The sequence below is a fragment of the Chroicocephalus ridibundus genome, chromosome 18 (assembly GCF_963924245.1).
Source record: "Chroicocephalus ridibundus chromosome 18, bChrRid1.1, whole genome shotgun sequence".
Classification (NCBI taxonomy): domain Eukaryota; kingdom Metazoa; phylum Chordata; class Aves; order Charadriiformes; family Laridae; genus Chroicocephalus; species Chroicocephalus ridibundus.
Genome location: NC_086301.1, coordinates 3,152,980 through 3,170,597, shown reverse-complemented (window position 1 = coordinate 3,170,597; position 17,618 = coordinate 3,152,980).

Here is a 17,618-nt window from a genome sequence, read left to right as displayed (position 1 = left end):
TGCCCTTTTTCAAGGGCATGCAGGAGATTAGAAGCTGTGCCTCACAGGCCAAAACAGAGCGCCAGAAGTTGTAGTTACATCGCTAGAGCTTAATGCATTACTGTGTGTCAGTCAAGCGTGCTCTTAGCTTGCAGCAAACGCGGCCAACGAGGCTTAACATCACATGCATTCCTTAAAAGATTAGCCACCAATTTATCTGTCCTTACAACTGGCGATTGTGAAAGTGGTTGGCTTAATATGGGGTGGAGCAAAGGATGGAGAGCGGAGGACAGCAATGGCTAACCAGGCAAGTAAACAACCTCGGCTTGACAGCATACCGTAACTTCATTGTCTATTGCCGATAAAGGAGAGCATTAGAGAAAATTCAATTGAGAGGACAAGCCATAATGTAGGTAATGTGATATGCTCATCACAGCCTCAGCTCCAGGTAATGAGTATCTGATGAATGCTGCGGAGAATGGGAGCGCTGCAAGACAGAGGCAGAAATAAACCCACCGAATAGTTCTGCTTACTACTGGGAAGAAATCATGAGGATCCTGAGGCCCTGCCCATTTAGGAGGACAGCCTGAAAGTGCCTCTCGGTCTCTCTTTTCCCCATTTTCCCCTCTTAGCTGGTGCTCTCCCCCTGCTATTTCTCCAAATTTTAGTGAAATTTTCCCAGTTTCTATGAATCAGAAGGCCTTTGGTTAGCAACATGGCTCTGCTCAATCTCTTACCTTCTGATCTTAATACGCTGTCTCCCGACAGATGCTAACTTCCCAATGGCTAAGTAGGTGGAAGCTGTTTATTGCTTTTTTACAATGAGATAGATTCGAAGTTACTGGCTAATTAGGCGACAGATAAATTCAACAGCATTCGCCTGGAATCATCAGTGGCATTAAAACAGTAAGAGGCCAGATATGACAGATGGAGCTTACTCAAGATTATATAGCATCAAAATTTCTTTTACTTCTGCTGGTCCCCTCTGAAGATTTCAGAGGTACACAATTAAATAACCACTCAGAACTGGAAGTCCCTTTCCGTGGTTACAAAAGTTGACGGTGGAAGTACAGCGACCTGCCCTGCAGCACAATGACAACCTATAATTTCCATCCCAAAAGCTATTCCACGCACTGCTGTTGCTGCCTCCCAAAGGAAAATGACTGTCAGAGGTATGGGCTCTGAATCCCTTACCTTCCACACACCTCCTGCAGCAGGATGCATTAAGAAAAATAACCCAGTGATGAAGGACACAGCTGAAAGAAAAGTACTTGGAGATCCTGTCTATTCCTTCTCCATTTAGCACTCTCAATAGAGTTACTGCTTTTTCAGGTTACAATATTAACAGAAAGAACAGAAAAGCCAGAAGAATTTAATGTATCAAGGCAATAGTTACCATATACAAACACGTCACTGAAAGGAGGATTACAAAGGAGAAGCACAGGAGAAGGCAACGTAAAGTCAGATAATTGTGAACAACTGCATTCTTCCCTCTATGTTCAACTTGCTGAGAAGCATTTTAGAAGGGAAAAAAGTGTTTTGAGTCTAAAGAATTTGCTTTGTCAGGCAGGAACAACTTCCTGCCCCCCCTCACCTTCCCCACAGGGACTTCCAAGGTCACTCCTCAGAGTTCTTCAGCGTGAGGGCCTCTGAACTTATTTGGCTTGACATGTCAGTTTTGTCCTACCAGGCCACAGGCCAATGTCTTGGAGGAGCTGCAGCCCGTGGCAGCACTGGGAGACTAACCAGAAAGGAGCGTTGGAGTCACAGCTGTGCCCTGAGCGACACCGGCCTGACAAATGTCGTTGTGATGTAGCTACAACACTGCAAAGCCAGAAAGGGGGGGCTAAACCACCACAGCCCTGTCCCTCCCAGGAACCCGGACAGTTTATTTAGAAAGACGCATTTAACCACTCCATTTAAAGAAAAGCTACGGTGTCGGCAGAGGAAGCTGGACTTGAAAACCAATCCTTTTCCTACCATCCCCTTCAGCAACAAGGCTGACATGTGAATTGAGGTCAAGTTTGTTTTCAAACGCAAGGAGAGATTTGATGGGCTTGGTTTTGCGCCTGCACCAGCACAGCTGCGTGACAGGATGCTCTGCCACTGATGTCTCACCAGGTCAGTCTGTGCGCTTCCCTCTCGTGCTTGCTCAGAGGGAGAGGTGGAGGGACTACAAGGAAAGCTAGGGGTCTAGGCTTCGTTCCCAGCTCTACCATAAAGTCCTGCAAGATCCCAGGTAAGTCACACTTAATCCCCCTTGGCCCTTGTACTACTTCTGCGAGAAAAATCAGCATCACTCTTGTCCTATGCGGCCCCTCGGTCAGGAGGTGTTTGCGCCTGTTGGATACAGTGCTAGCGTGATGGAGAGCTGGTGTCCATGGAGCCCGGGGCACTGGTGGAACATAAGTAACCATAGTGATCAGGGCTAGAGCATGGATAAAGGAAAGAGAGCGCTGCTGGCTCTGCCCACCCCACAGCTGTTTCAATCAGAGCCAGAGTCCCAAAAACACGTCTCAGGGACTACTGTCAGGGCCAGATATTAAACAGTGCGTGACTCAACAAGCAGTGGCAGCTGTCTCTTTCCTGCAGAGGTCCCCATCTCTCCTGCTTTGGTTTATCACAGCACAAACAGAAACACGGGAGGTACAAACTTCGCAGCCCCCTCTTCATCCTCTCCCTTCCTTATTATTCCCTCCCCATAACCCCAAGCAATACATTCAGTTCTGGGACCACATCCATCCTTCCACACCTCTGGCCAAAGACACATCTTCCTGTCATTGAAATAACTCTGCAACACAGGACCCAGCCTAGCAATAAAACGCTGCCGATTAAGATTGAATCTCCCAGCCCCCACTGTACCTTTTCAATCCCTCAATTCCCACTAAGGTTCTAATTACCCTAAAGCACAGCTTTAGCCTGCAGGCTCTGTGGTTCCCTGGCAGCACCTAAGTCCCCTGTCTTGTGAATGGACTCTTATTAGGAGGCTGTCATTGAATCATTCAGTTAACATCGCAATAACAGAGAAATGTCCCGGGAGATAAGTACATAGCAATACTGAATACACTGGAGAAAGGAGTACAGACAGGCGGCAGGTCTCTTGCACAGCCTTTCCAGCCCCTAACAGCTTCAAGTGGCTTGGTTTCTTTTCTGCCACTTTTCCATTCTCACACTGGTGCTTGGAAGGATGGACAAAGCTAAATAGGTCCTGATAAGTCCCAGCTTGCAGGGTAGGGGTCATTCCTCTCCTAGTTGTGCCTGTCTCTTATGATACACTTGTACATAGAAACAATTTTTCTCCTAGATGGGAAACATACCCCTGCCTTGAAAGATCAACACAGCTTCCTACCGATGCATTTGTAATCTGTCACTCCATCCTCTGAACATGTCAGTCATCAGTAGAAGTGCCACTCGCCTCCTGTTGCTTGGGCACAAGAAGGGTGTGAAAAGGAGAGGAGATCCCAGTATCCTTCTACACAGATTAGATTCAAGGTGTTGTTATGAGAGAGAGGACACCTCCACTAGAAGAGGAACAGACTCTTTTCTTCTATGGCACAGCACCTACATTGCAGGTCAAGCAAAAAAACTGATTGGTATCAAAAGCACTTGCTTCTACATTTGGTGGCCTTTGTTACCATCCCAATAGGCTGAAGGGTGGGTGGATACAGAAGTTAAATTAGAAACACTGCCTCCATCACAGAACTCAGCCTACGGGGCAGCACATCAGAATCTTAAATACCTTTAAGCTGCTGATTGAAGAATCGCCTCTTCCACCACAGGAACACAACCATTTCTGGGTGGTACCTGACAAGTAGCTAGCAGCAAAGTGACACTGTGATTTTGAGCCGTGCCTCCTTTCGATGCTATACTGAATGTCGGTCAGGAACCTTTAGCGAGCACTAAAGCTCACAGCACAAGGCTGTATGGTTGGGGAGAAAAAACACTTGCTACTTCTTGATTGCAGGGCAGAACCTCTGTGTCTGTAAGCTACAGGAGGAATCCCTGATAGCCTTATTCAACAAGCCCTCAGGAAAGAAGTGAGGTTGAACTTCGTATTCATTGATTATGATTTCTCCAGACCTTCAGCAACACCAAGCGCTCACTTTTCACCCAATCCCTTTATCTCTGTCTTTACTTTTTTTCTTGAACTGAGCTGCCAGAAATCATTTTTCTCAGCTCATAAACACATTTCCATTTAGGAAAAGAAAGTAACCTTTGCTGCAGAATTGCTTCACCCTTCTTAGCTGCAAGAGCTCCTATTCTTTTGTTTCCGCAGATAAGAATTTCCCAAGGGAGGGGGAAGGTACAGGCAGGGAAAGGAGGTTTAGCATGCACTACAGATTCCTCCTCCTCCCCAAAATACACCCCTATTTGTCACCCCATTCAGTGTTAATGAAAGGGCCTCAACAACATGCAGTCTGAGTGACTGTTTATTAAGAATCTTTACTTTGAAATAGTTGATGTTGGGAATGCACACAGGGACATGCAGTCATCTTTTTAAATACCATACTTGAAGCAGTCTTTCTGTTTTGCAGATGGGAAGCTGCAGCACAAACTCCTCTATGGTGAAATCAGGGATGCTGTGTCAAAGCTATACCCGCTTTCTCTCTCCGAACCTGCCTCCTTTCTACTCTCTACTGCAATTAAGCAATAGCCTAATTGGTTATCAAGACAGCACTTTTTGGATCTTGAGTATTTATTTACATCTTTAGCATCTTCTATTGCAGGGAAATCTCAAAGGCACTTTTTCACTGCATCCCATTTTTGTTGGGGAACAATCTAGCGTGGACCGGTTTTAGTCATTCTCAAAAGAGGTTCTTTTCTATTGCATGGAAGATTAGGATATTGCATGGGAGGTTAAGATTAGCCAGACTGTGGGAATGGAAGACGCCTGCCCCTATTCTAATGTTACTTCCATCTATGAAAATCTAAAGCTTTAGATCCTTGATTATTTGTCTTCTCTTGAGAGAGAGTGATAAAATGCTTTCACTACCTATACTTCAGTGGATGGAAAATGAGGGGAAAGTGGTTGTTTATTAGATGTTGAGAAATACCAAACCCTTTTAACTTTTACTCTAAAAAAAAGGGGAAAAGGTAAAAAGGTAATTTTCCAGGAAGCTCCTGTCACTATTTGAAAAGAGAGAGTAAAAAAGACTGCTTTTATCATCTGCTTTATTTATGGTTATTTCATAATGACACAGACAAGTACCTTAGTTGCTCAGCCACTTCCCTGCTACCGCCTTTGTAAAGACAAAGGAGAAATCAAATGTATGCCTGTTTGCCAAAAGGTGAACTTAACAGCCAACCAACAGTGGTTTTCATGAGTCTGACTTGAGGACAAAAGGTGCAGTGCAGAGAGGTAATGGAGATTTACGTGATCCTGGGCCTTAGGGCAGCAATGTTTAGGGAAAGAGGCCAATTAAGAAGGGAAAAGGGAAAGCCGAGAAGTGAATTTTACAGGATTTTCCTGGGCTATTGTTCATTTTGAAACTGGTCAAAGGAGAACATCTTGCCAAGATGGGAAGCAGAGATGGGTCTGCAGCACTGTCACCCACAGGAAAAGGGAGCTAAAGCGTTAGCCACGTTGCCTCTGCCTTATTTTAGGGTTGAATTCTCTAGAGCCAAGTAGATTGAGAAGCAGCATGGTTACAGAAGCGTTGTTCCCAAATGTGACTGACATCTTCATTTCTCAGCACAGCAGAGGATCAAGGCCAGCCAAGTACCAGATACAGTGTGGGGCGAGGGGGGAAGAGGGCTTTGGATTTGGGTCCAGAGCATTAAGGTATGCTTGGTTCAGGATACTTCAGCGTCAGGTTAAGAGGTCAGTTCCCAGACTGGAACAAAGGCAGCTGAAAAATTGCAGCCCTTCCTACAGGAGATCAGCTGTATGGCTGAGAAACTTCGAAGGGTTTTGGGAGTCCAAGGGAGCTGGTTTGGATTTAATGTCCCAGCTTTTGATATTTGCTCTAATACTAGTACTTAGCTTCAATGCAAGCAAATGCTAGAGGACAAAACTCAAAAGAAGGGAACATCAACCTTGTTTCTATCACAGTCCTCCTTTAGTACCCCTTTTCTCTTTTTTTCATATTTAAAAACAAAACCAACTTACATGTTATACAGTCTGTGTAGCTGGTGCCAGAAGAGGCTCCTAAGCTGATACTGCAGACAGGTTGTCCAGCCGAGGGCGTAACATTGCATGGGAAGAGCAAAGGATGGGGGTAGGAAGGGAGGGACATGGAAGGACAGGGTAATATTCTTTCCTGACCTGCTCGAGAAGCTTGAGCCGTGGCATTTGGCATGGAAACTACATCCACTTAAATAAATCCAGAGGGATTTTTTTTTTTGGTGTTTGATATAGATTTTTTGATCACTCTGTACACACTCTAAGATACAGCACAAAGCTTTCTTGCTACCAGGCACAGACAGTTCTTAATTAAGTGGCTTAACTGTGTGGTTATTTATACCGCACACAATGATCTCTGGATCCAGTTCTGTATCACTAGGGTACTGTTGACTTTCAATAGCAAGTACTTAAAGAGATTGGAGGTTTTTTATACACAGCTGTTTAAGGTGAATGAACGATATATCCCATGAACATTACAGCGGCCAAGAGGAGAGAAGTGCTGTGGCTATTAAAATCTGTTTCTAATAATTCAGAATGGACTCGGAGCTACCCCGAATACCCTGCTACGAGGCAGAGTGCTAATATGCTATTAACCCACCAAGGAGCAAAATGGGGTACTACAGATATGAAGGGAGTTAGGAACAAAGCAGTATGTGCAGGGAAAGGAAGGACAGGAGCATCAGGATCTCCAACACCAGGGCAGGATCCTGCCCAGAAGGTAAGAGCTAAGGTTTATGTTACCACCTGCTTGCTTTTTCCCTTTAGCAATTTTTGCAAGCATTCTCCAGCAAAGAACTTGTAGCTGTCCCACACCTTTTCTGGCCCCTGCACCTACCTCAGAAGAAAACGCGGGTTTGCGTAGCAGGTATCATATGCTGAGAGGGGAGCGCAACAGGTTGCTGCTGCGTGGGTCACCTGGTTAATGTATCACTTCCCACCGCAATCTGCTTGACACTTGTTTACTCAAGCACAGGAAGAGCCAAGCTGTTTGTTCCTTTGCGCGCACTCCATCTGGCCTGACACAGCTTCAGACATGAGGTTTGGGGAGAGGAGAGAAACATCCTCCAGCAGCTTGTGGGAAGGCATGGGGCACAGTGGTCTTCCTTTGACTGGAGGGGTGGATGCAGGGAAGCTGGAGGAGAGGGAAAGGGATAGTGAGAGGTGCGTATTTGCACAGGGGTCTCTTCTCTTCGCAGAGCAAAAAAAACCTCTCCGACGTGTTTATTAGGTGAATAGCTCTTGGTATCGATTCTTCAGCGCAGTTAACTAGGAAGGTTAAGGGCCTCTAGGCTGACTCCAGAACAAACTTAATCCATTGTGTTATTCATGAAGTAACTATCCTAACTTTTCCCTAAGAAACTGCTGCTCTGCTGACTCAGGCAGATTTGGAACACCTAAGAGCAGGATATTATTTGCACCCTCCAGGACAAAGATGTGGCCTTCGCATCTGTGTTCATACAGAGTCTGGCACAGCTAGAAACTGGTAAGGAACGAAACTCTGGGTTATCATACTCTAAGGAAAGCCAGGGCTAGACAATTTCCGCGTCTCATTTTGTCCTGAATAAGATTCCTTTCTGTGTTTTGGTTTTGTATTTTTCTCACATTGCTATCTCTCATTACGGTGTCTGAGTGCAGTGCCTGGCAGAGTGGCATCCTGACCTCTGGTAGGGACTGTCAGTGCTGCTAGAATATAAATGCACGGAAACGGTGGCAGGGCCACAGTGGCCCCATCCACTATGCCATTACCCACAGTGTGATGGCTGCCACAGCAGGAGTTTTTTCACAGAGATGATGCATTGAAAAAAGGTTGCACGGGGAGGGAGGCAATATTACCTACCAGGTATTACATCATTTCTCTGGTTCTTGACAGTTGTCTGTGCTGGCATTCAATACCTGAGACCACAGTGGCTGTTAGAGATGAAAGAACATACAGCTACCCATCTGAGAAATTATGTCAGTTCAGGAAAGAATTGCAAACAGGAGCAAGGCAACAAGGCAGCAGCCCTTCTAAGTAGAAGTGCCTAGAAGTTTCTACAAATGTAAAAGCACTTTGTGCTAGGCACTGTACATATCTGTAGACAGAAAGAGCCCCCACACGTGGACCCTGCTGCCTAACAGTAGGAAGAGACAAGCACAGACTAGGTGAAGGGACTTTAGGGAAATGAGTTTAAGAGCAATGAGGCACCACTTCCCTGCCTTAAACATGGCCTAGCCTCCCACGCCCACACTTGCCAACACCTGACAGCAAGTTACATGGATGCACAAGTGTCACACCATGCATCAGCAGATCCTCTGCTGCGTGTCCACCACAGGTCTTCCCTGAGGCATCCTGACAGATGATAACATTGCCAAAACACCTAACATAAATCCTCTTGGGCTTCCTCAGAGGCTCTGAGTCAGAGCTCCCGGCCAAGCAACGCTCTCCAGATGCACAACCAGCAGCAGCACCGAGGCACACGTACTCCCCATCCCACACTCCTGCCAGCACACAGCTCTCCCTCCGCTGCACGCAGTCCTGCCCCTCATCCGATGGAGCACCGACTGCCTTAGAGTAGGCAAGTCCAGGGCAGGGAGAAGAAAGGCCAGCCCCCAGGGCTGGAAGCACCAAGTATGCTGCTTTGAATCAGAAAAGCTCTGATAAAGGGTTTTAGGGGGGATGGAAGAGAGAAAAAAAATGCCCTGCAAAGCACTGCAGCCCCGTCTGTCTCTGACACTAGCAGGTACATTTGGCGCTAAGGAGTTTGCTGTTAGGTGTTTTTCCTCTGCTGATTGATAGTATTTCCAGAGTGTTATTAACTGCACTGGACTTTAACACTTTGGGATGATCTATGGAGCAGTAGCAGCTTTAAAGTATTTGGCACTCCAGCCATGGATTATAGAAAAGAGTAAAAACTGAAGCAGTTCCTCAGAGCATCACCATCTGTCAAGGTGTGTGTGTTTGTGCGCACACAGGGGGTGTGTGAGCATGTGCATGTAATACAAGGGAGCAGCTGAGGAAGGGCAGCTGGCTGGTGCAATGCATCACTTCTCTTAAAAATGAAGACACTTCAATTTGTTTCCAGAAGCCCCAGCTGCTCACAGGAGTGAGAAATTGGGTGACCACGCTCAGAAAGCCAAAAGAGGGAAGAAAGGCGGTGATGGAAAGAGAAGCAGACATTTTCAGAATAGAAATGTCAAAGGAGGAGCCTGCTCAGGACACAGTGTCCTGGAGACTGAGGGCAGATGAGAACCTTGGTTTGAAGGCAGGCAATCCCCATTTCCCACTTTACATGAAAGCCACACTGCATATGGCTAATCCTCTCTTTTCTTGGAAGTGACTGTGGAGCTTGAACCATCTCATCCAGCATTTCTAAAGGCAGAAGGCACAGGGTAGCTTCCACCCCCAGTTACTAAGCATTTTTTTTGTCAGTGAGCTGGTATGTGGACAGCACAATGACTGGCTGGAGAAGACACTTGCAGAATAAGGTTGAAATGTGTCCCAAGCAGTGCCTGACCTGCCACTTAGCTCTGTTCTGAAAACAGTTGTTACCTGTGATCACAACCGTAATTTTGAAGATGAATTCATCTTATTTTAAGCAGTTCTCACTTCTGGATTGTAATTTGCAATACAGTCACATTTTCAAGATCGTCTTTTGCTGCACCTTAAATTTACCATGGCATAAAGAAACAGAGTCAGCCCCACGCCTACAGCATATTGGTACTGCTTGACTAGTTGCAAAGGCCTGGATCCACACACCATAAAATTCCCTCCCTTTCTTTCCCCCAGCTGAAACAATTTGCCAAACTTCACATTAATGTATGAATCATTTCAGTCAACCTGAAACTGGCTTCCATAATATTTATTTGTCAAATATTCATCCACCAAGAAACACTGCCTTGTTCCAGTTTCAGGGGCCTAATTAAATGATGGCATGAATTGGAAAAAGCCATTCTTCTAGCAAGGCCGAGGTGACCTCCTCAACTCATTTATTCACTGATAACCATCATATGGAAACATTTGACACCCCTGAGGGAAAAGATGCTGCATATCCCATTGATCCCAAGCTTTTTCGTGACTTGAGAAAGCAGCTCTAATTTTTGCTATATGACTATATTCACAGATCAGAAATTACTTGACCAGCTACAAAAAAAAAAAAAAAATCATCTCCCCTCAACCACCTCTCTGAAGGAGCCAAAGCTGTAAGAAATCACAAGCGTGGGCTCAATTGTTAGAGGAGATATGGGCAAGCCATAAAGTGATGCAATGGGAGCCCAAAGTAGCGTTATGAAAGGCGACAGCTATTGCTGTTGGACAGAATTTGAAAATGTGAGTAATCATCAAGGTGTCATTTGTATTCTTTCTCTGATCAAAGCTGGAAAGCAATGGACAGCAAAACATCGACTTCTGGAGGGGAAATATGCAGAGGTGCCGAAGAACCCCCAGCACTGGCTGTTAAGCATCCAAAGCATTCCCCAGCTGTCAAGAGAAATTTAACTGTTTACGGCCTCCTGTTCCTATGAGCCATTAAAAAACCAAACAAACAACAGCTGCTTCCTTCTCAGTATCTAGCAGGACTGGGTTTGTTCATTATTAATTCTGTTTGGCATTTATATCACAGGGGTACAAAATCCTGATCCCAGACCTTGTGTTAGATGCTTAACACTCCTATAACAAACACATGCTTGCTAACCGGATGCGCTTACAGCCTCACAGTGGCTAACTACGGCACAATGCCATTCATCTAGAAATCTTAACACATCCAAAAGGGATCAATGCAGAAAGAAATTCATCATCCCTGTCCCGGTAGGGGATGTGAGACACAGGCAAAACCAGGCAGGGTTCCCACGCATCTACCACCCATGTTCTCTGGATCCGGCTGTCCCCAGGAGACCACAGGCAGCTGACAGCACAGTGCTGCCTTTCCACGCTGGTGTCAGTGCTCAAGAGGCATGCATTCTCATGGCATAGGACAACAGATCCCAAAAGCACCTGTGATGGTGCCACCAAAGGGTTGAGGGTGTAAGGATGGGGCAGAAGAGCACCGAGGAGATCAGGCCAGATTTTTGAGAGTTGCAATTATACACGGGGAGAGGCACAGAAAGCCGGTAGCTCATTAAAGTGTTATCTTTGAGCTGAGGTCCACCTCCCATTGCAATGTGGCCACCTGATTCCCATAGGCTGCTTTGGAAATGTCATCCTCAGCCACTGTGAAATGAAAAGGCCAAAGGAGAATTTCAGAAGCCTGAGGCTCAACATGAGCATAGGGAGTTGTTGCTGCCTGTGCTTGCAGAGGATTTTGCCCTAAGAGGAGTAGTATAATCTATCCCACAGGAGCAATGAGACTCTTACAGGGTTCTTCTATCTGCTCATCCATTCATTCCTCCTCCTTCAGAGGAAAATAGGAGGATTTCTATGCTCTGCCCAAAGACACATATGCCCTGTTCCCCTCTGCTCTGCTCAGTCGGAAGCATGAAATATTTAATCAGGGGATTAGCTGCGGCTGCTACATCACCCCTGTGCCTAGGAAAGAGAACACTTGCCACACAAGAATGATGAAGAAATTAGATGAATAATGTGGCAGGGCAAAAAAATCCCAGGTGCTGCTCAGTTGAAAGAATACAGCTCCCCTGCACAAAAGCTCGTTAGTCTGTCTCTGCCTGGCTGGGATCCATTCTGGCAGCAGAGCCCCAGAGCCTAATTTCCCCCTTACCCATTTAGGGGGGTTACCTACTCCAGTTAGGTCCCTGCCTGAGCCTCCTAAACTGCCCAAAAGATGACAAGCCTTGAGAATCTGTCCCAGTTTTCTTGCCAAGCCAGTAAAGACAGGCAAAGGACTTTGGAGTCGAGCTTATGCTGGTGTGAATGTCCCTGTAGGGACAAGCAAAGGAACGGAGCCATCTTCGCGTTTTCATTCATGCAGCAGTGCTGCCCGTGGGACAGTGCAGCATCCTGCTGTGCATGGACACGCAGCAGCCATGGGCCTGAGCATACACCAACCTGAAGTCACATCCAGGATGCTCACAAAGGTGAGGATCCAGAATGAAAGCTGGCATTCATGCAACAAGCTGAAAAACAAGCTGAACTGCAGGATACCACCTTTTTACCACAGTCAGCTCAAAGTGTTTAGATCCAGCTGTTCCCAGTCAATTCCAGTTATCATACTAATGTGGAGTAGGAGAAGGAAGATTCTGTTACTAGATGGCTAAAATTGTGGGCAAGGATGGCTCGGCAATACATCCCCCTCCTTTAAAAGCATGCTGCTCTGTCTGACACACAGGCATCCCTCCAGTGTAACAAGTGTCCCTTTGGAAGGAAGAGACAAAAAAAAATAGCTCTTTAGTGAAACTCCCTCTCTTTGGTTCCCTCCCTCCCCACAGTGAAGTCAATTGTTGTCTAAGTATTTTGCACTATCTTTTCTCCTTGACCCATGCCCATGTCTGGGGGAGTTTCTCCACTACTTTCTTTTGAGTCAGTTAAAAAAGTCTTGGGAATATTCATCATTCTGACATACCCCTTACCCAGAGCCCATGTATAAAGTCACCATCCATCTTCCTCACTCTGAAGTGCCCTCTTCTGCAGGCTGGGGGGTCTGGACATATACCACTTCAGGAAAAGAGTGGGGCCCACTCCTTAATTTATCATTTGAGAAGGAGGAGAGAGAGGGCAGATGAGCTCCCTCCATCCCCTCGGGATGGGTACAGAGAGGGCTCCAGGGATTAGATAAGAGGATGACTGCCTTCAGCTGCTAAATTTGTTCAGGTCTCTCAGCCCAGACAGAAGCAGATTAATGTCTCCTTTTCTTCCTCCTGTCTTTTAAAGTGCGCTCTATTACCTGTCCAGCTACACTGCCACATTTATTACCTCTCTTCTGCTCCACCTAATTCTTTGTCACCTGTGTTCTTCCCACCTCTTTAGAGATAAGGAGCTGTAAAAATGGCTTTTTTACCCAAACAGGAGGCTATTAGGGGATTAAGCACAGCAGATGCTAAGGAGGCCTTCACACTGCTCAGCAGATTTACCTGTGGAAGTAGAAACATTTGGGAACATATGGATGTTAAAAAAAAAACCCACACTTATGCAAAGCATTTTCTTTACATTGGGAGAGGTATCTGCATTGTGCTATTTTGGCATCTGTTTTCCTTTCCCCAACTAGGTGTGAAACTCAGAGCACATGGAAAAAACTCCTGCTCAAAGACTAGATTCCTTGCTTCTCAGAGCAACATCTTCACTTCTGACCAGGGACTGAAGATGTGGGCTGGTTCATCTGGACGTGAAGCAAAGGGATGCACTTCCTAAAATAGCATCAAGGTTTTCATAGTCTTTACCTGTGATGCAGTGCCCCAGTGAAGCCAGCTCCACCCTCTGGAGTCCCCCTTAGGCCAAGGGAACCACATATCCATCATCTCAGTGCCACAGGATGCCCAACGGGAGACACAAATTCACACTCCCAGCCCAAGGCAGCCAGTGTCATGACACCCTCATGCAGCCAATTCAAGGCAAGATGCATGTGGAATTGACATCAACCCAGTTTTCAACCAGAACACATACACTGCAGTGCAAAGATTGAATTACTTTTGTTCAACTGTCAGCTTTTATCTAAACTACAGAATGTTTTCTGCACGTAACCCAACCTTCGGGTGTAGCCAGAGAAGGCTGCTCATCAGGAATCACAGCAAAATCCTCTGACAACCCTACTACTAATAATAATAAAAAAAAATATCTCCATTGCATGTAGCAATCAAGAGCAAGAGCAGATGGGTCCCTGCAGTGCCTGCCTCCTCTGCTCAGTCCTCTTGACTTCTTTCATTTCCATCCTCCCTGTCTTACCTCTCCCTCCCTCCCCTGCTCTCTCCCTGCCATCAGCACTAGCTGTTCTACAGCACACAGATTCCTGGGGCCAGTACTAAAGCCTGCTAAATTTAGTGCATGTAGAAAAGATTTGTTGTTACATTTGCATGGGATGTACTAACTGACATTTTGGACAAAGACCCCCGAGAGACATGCTGCACCTTTGCTCCCAATGCAAGGGGCAGTCCCATTCAGCAGTTCCTGAAACTGAAGCTGTTAAAAACTTCCAGATTTTGCTGACCTTCAGCACTTCTAGATTTGCATGTCCTGGACCACCTACTCCATGCTTCATTCTTTACATTACACTATTCCAAGAGCTTATAGTTGAGATCAGGGTCAACGAACCAGGTGAAACAAAACCTAGGACAAGTCATTCCTCTGTGCTAGACTGCACAGAGCTGAGCAGATGAGGCTCAGGACAGAAGGGGAAACAGGGACAAAGAAAGTTACTCAACTGATTATCAGAAGAACCCCTGTCCGACAGAGAGTTATCTGCTAGGGCAATACTCTTCAGTTTCTCATACTAGGGCCAGAGTCTAACATCAACACCTAAAATGCTCTTTCTCTGCACCAGCAACCCTTGCATCCAATAACAAGCAGTAAAATGTCTTCCCCACACAAGACGTCAGCAAGAAAACCAACAAGGAAGAAAGGGGATCCATTCTTCCATACCTATTCAATTCCTACACCCTGAAGGGCTGGGCAATAACTAGGACGTAAAACCTTACAAATGCAAAATCTATTTACAGACATGTCACAGTTTGGACTCAGACAGCAACAAAGCACCACGTGCCGCTCTCTCGAGCTTCCCCAGTACGGGAAAGAATTGGAAGAAAGAGGCAGAACTCGTGGGTCGAGGCAAAGTCAGTTTAACAGAACAGCAAAGGGAACGAGAAAACAGCAACAGTAACATGACTAGAGGAACATACAACTACAATTACAGAACCGCTGCTCACCAACCGGACCCAGGATGCCCCAGCCCGCTCCAAGCCGCAACTTCCTGCCCCCTCCCCCAGCAGCTCAGCCTGGGCAGGCTCCCATGGGATGGAATACCTGTGTCCCTGCCGGAGCCTGGGGAGAATTAACCCTATCCCCGCCAGAACCAGGACAAGACACAAGCGGTATTTTTATTGTCCAGAACTCAGCAAAGGGGTCACAACAGGATCAGGCACGGATCATACTGCTGGGTGACAAAATAGCCCACCTATGAGAAAAGCACAGGAGGATAGAGGCATAGCAAGAACTGAAAGTCTGATTGGATACTGTACCAAAAGGCAAGGAAAAAAAAAAAGTTACACTACTTCCCAACACTGAGTGACATGGTTCCCTCTATTACAGGGGATGGAAAAGAACAGAAAAGAAATCGTGGAGAAAGCTGCCCAGTGAAAGAAGACGTTTTTTCCCCTCCCCCTTTCTTTAAACCTTTACAGAGTTATGCAAGTTGACTTTATTACAAATCCTCCTTTATGTTGTCAGTGCTTGCAAAGTTGAAGTCCTTAATTCTCCTACATACACTATAGGCTAGGTTGGGTAATATCTGTTTTATCCTTCCTATAATAAATTCCATCTCCTCCTCCCTGGGCTGCCATGGCTTTTGATTCCAGTCTAACACCTTGGCTTGTTTTCTGTCAGCTCAGACATTCACCCCTCATTTGGCCAGGCAGGATTTTTTATGTGTGATTTTCCTTCTTGTTAATTCTGTTAACTTAGTTTTGCCACATATTGAAATGACATTGGGGTTTTGTATCAACACAGGAGTGCTCCTCCACCAGCCTCTCCCTGACAGGATTCCTTTACAGAAATCTACTCTGGAATGCCAGCGTAGGTCACTGGCAGCAGCCAGCAATGGGATGATGCAAGGGAGGAGGACATTCAATTCTTCTCTTTATGCTCTTTGCTCTGTAGAGCACAGTTGGCGTCTTTGCTCTGCAGACCGACTGCAGCTGCAAATTCCCTTGGGCATAGCTCCTTGCCAGCAGTTTGTAGCTGGTGTCATACTGAGGTTCAGCTATGCTGCACAGCTCAGGCTCACTGTTAACTCCTACAAGGGCATATTTGCGCAAAACTGAGCTGTAGGCTTCCAGCTCACAGCAGGAGCGTGCCTGCAGAGTCTAGGTGTTTCAGGCTGAAGGGCACTGGCATCACAAGGGCTGTATCTAATGTGTGTGCAGTGCAGACTGGGAAAGGCTTATGCACCAGCGTGGTAGAGCTCAACTTTCCCACTGCTGGAGCTGTACCTTGCAGGGTGATGCATTGCAAGCCACCAGCTCTCAGGGAGAGCACATCCATTGCCAGCTGAATGCAGCAAGTCACAGATTGACAAGGCAGCATCCTCTATTTGAAGGAGCAGTACTTTCCCCAGGTACAGTTTCACTTTGTTGTACTGCACCAAGCAGCACTAAGCATGGTGGGGCAGCTCACAACTTCCTCACTTCATTAGCAAACCAATCCCCGAAAGGCAAGAACACCCTGCTTCAAAAAACGCTGAGGACCTGTGACAAAGTGATGCTGCAGGCCATTTGGCAGCTCTGCACGTCCTTTGAGACATCCTGACATGGCTCTTGCCTGTGGCATCTGCATTAGTGCCAGGGCACGGAGGGGAGAGCGCTGCACACTCCTGCTCCCAGGCTCCTCCAGCTGCGAGATGGAGGTGCTGAGGTAGAGAGGGGTCAGGCACGGGCAGAAGGAGCAGTGGCGGGGAAGTGCCAAAAGGAAAGGCTTTCTGTAACTGTCTGTGGGTGTACGTCTGTGGCTCTGTGATAGCCTGAGTGCATCTTAGAAGTTCCCTGGCTATACCTGACCCCAGAGGATAAGTTGCTGTGTTGACATCTGCAGGACCTGCCTCTAGTTCACACCATAACAGCTCAAGCTTTTAGCTCTGGAGGTCACAGCTCTTCTTCCAGCAACTGAATAGAAGTTTAGGTGAAGTTAGCTTGAGGGAAATGGCAGGAACAACAGGCCCTACCGTTAAACTCAGCATGGTGCTGATCACAACAGCAAAACCAGACTGACTACTGCCCTGATTACCTCACGTGCTTGTGCAGGATTTCAGTGGGAAAATAGCAGCCACGGGAAGAAATGCTAGGTCAGCGATTATCATTAAATCCAGGCCCACGGAGCTTATGCAGACACATACCCACTCTGAGCTCTCTGCATTATGTCCGGTCCCCTCCCCTGCATGGTTCTTTTGTGAACTCTCAATCTCATCCATGACAGGTCACTGTTTTGGAGATAAAAACCTCTCTTCAGCAGCCCTAGACTAAACAATAGAATCTATCAGCCTTTCCGGATTCTGAAAATCTCCTCCAATGAACTTTTATCTGAATCTCTTCTCACAGCATCTCAAATTGCATCCTTCTTTTCATTGCTTGATTTGTTTGTTTGCCTTTCAAAGGTTTAGCTGCAGAAGAGCTGAGCCCAATTCTGATCTCAGTCATGTGGTGATGACTTGGTGGCCTGATGCATCTGTTCAGATGCACAACTGAAGCTGGCAATAAATTTCAGACATTGCCCTTGCGAGCACTGAGTCTACAGCTGAAGGAGGGGAGAAAAAGGCAGCCATAAACATCACCCTGACGGCTAAGGGAAACAGCAAGATGGGAGCATTTCTTTGCACATGGTAAAGCCTCTCAGTAGAGATCCCACCAGAAGCTGGCATTCAGTCCAGGCTTTGTCCCCACTGGCAGC